Genomic DNA, 2,267 nt, shown 5'->3' on the forward strand with positions numbered 1-2,267 from the left:
TTCTTATGCTAATTTTAATTTAATAAGTAAATATTAATTTTTATTATTAACTTGATTAATAAAATTAATTTAAATACCTAAAATATAAAGATAAGATAATATCAAATAACTATTTAAATTTATGTCTTTTTAATAATTTTTATCTAAAATTAGTTTTGAATAATATAATTCAAACAGCATTTAATTTACTATAATTTATTTTGATATAAAAACTTTCCAAATATAAATCATCTAATTCTGACTCACTTTTAATCAACATCAATTTTTTTCTCTACAAACTTTAATTTAAATATACACTTAGTAATAATAAATTCTTTTTTACAATTTTTTTTTTATCATGACAATTTCAATAACTAAATTAACAATTAGTATCACCTTCAATGAAAAGAAAAATGAAATGCATACTATGTCAAATTGACCAAAAGTTAACAACTCAACAAAAAATACTTCCAAAAATATATTTACATAAAAACTCATTTATAACTCCATGGCCAATTTAACCCGTCATATATTTTACTCACTTTATCTTTATTCAATAATACAACCAAAAAATTCAAATCTTATTGTGAGCCTAAATATTTTATGGATCCTAAAAAAAAGCCTAATACTATAATCACCATCATTAACACATTTTTCCCATCAATTGATTAATTATTATACTTAATCCTCGTACATCACACTCCGCTATCATGCAAGAATTGTCCGAGACTTTAGCAACAATTTAAAAACGGGTATGTCTAAAACGAGTTCAACGATTACGTGTTTATTAAATGAGCCACATTTATATGGGCTATTAGATCTTATTAAATAGAAATTAAAGGTTAATATAAAAGAATACCATTGATGAATTTTAATAGATATAGAATATCCTAGTACATAAATAAATGCTTTAAAAACAAAATTTTTTATTCTTAAATAATTAAATATAAAATATATGAGTATTTTTTATTTATTAAAATTAATTATTATGCAAAACTTTTTTTATAATATTAAAAAATGATATTAAAATAATATTTTAAACTATAACTAATATAAAAATATAAAATAATTAAAATTTTATTTTATATTACTTGACGAATAATTAGATTATTATATTTAAAATTTATTAACTAACTATATTTATTAAAGATATTATTAAATTTATTAACTAACCATATGCGGCACGGGCTGTCCCGTCCCGCCAACTAAAGTGGGTGCAAAATGCTAGCCGTTTGACTTTTTTTTGAAAAATAAAATTAATTAAAATTAACAAAAAATAATATTTAAACAATTAAATACAAATAAAAAATAGTCAAATTATAATATAATTTTTTTACTATTTTTTTTTTAAATTTTTAACTTCAATAAAATTGTTCAAAATAATATTTATCAATAGAATTATCTTTATTTTAAAAAATAAGTCACATAATTTAAACATATATACGAAATTGTAAAATAAAATAAATAAAATCTCATAATTGGAACATATATACATAATTTGGTGAATTTTTTTAATTTGACAGGTTTCAAATTCTAGCCCGACCCACATTTTTAGCGGGTTCGGCGGGTCGGCCCAACGGATTCGACCCGTTTTACCACCCCTAATATATATATTAAGAAAATTATCACATATTTTACTATATTAAGGTAGAAACTTTTTGTTCTAAAAAGTATAAATTAAATAAATACAAAAATATAAATTCTGTTTTTTTAAAAAAATTGAAAAAATAAAAAAGTTAATATTTTCATGTATTATATATAATATTTTAAATAAATTATATTTTTAAAATATTTTTATAAAAAATTATATTATACAATAATATATTTAATAAACTTAGTTAGTTAATAAATTTTAAATATAATAATTTAATTATTTGTCAAGTAATATAAAATAAAATTTTAATTATTTTATATTTTTATGTTAGTTATAGTTTAAAATATTATTTTAATATAATTTTTTAATATTATAAAATTTTTTTGCAATAATTAATTTTAATAAATAAAAAATACTCATATATTTTATATTTAATTATTTAAGAATAAAAGATTTTGTTGCCGTTTAAAGTATTATATATAAAGTATTGTTATTTAAAGTATTTATTTATGTACTAGGATATTTTATATTTATTAGAGTCCATCAATACTCTTCTTTTATATTAACTTTTGATTTTCATCTAATAAAATTTAATGGCCTATATAAATATGGCTCATACAATAAACACATAATTGGTAAGCCGGTTTTAGACATACCCCTAAACACACGTTCCTTCTTCTTTTATGCCACATAC

This window comes from Arachis duranensis, chromosome 2 (genome assembly GCF_000817695.3).
Source record: "Arachis duranensis cultivar V14167 chromosome 2, aradu.V14167.gnm2.J7QH, whole genome shotgun sequence".
Classification (NCBI taxonomy): Eukaryota; Viridiplantae; Streptophyta; class Magnoliopsida; order Fabales; family Fabaceae; genus Arachis; species Arachis duranensis.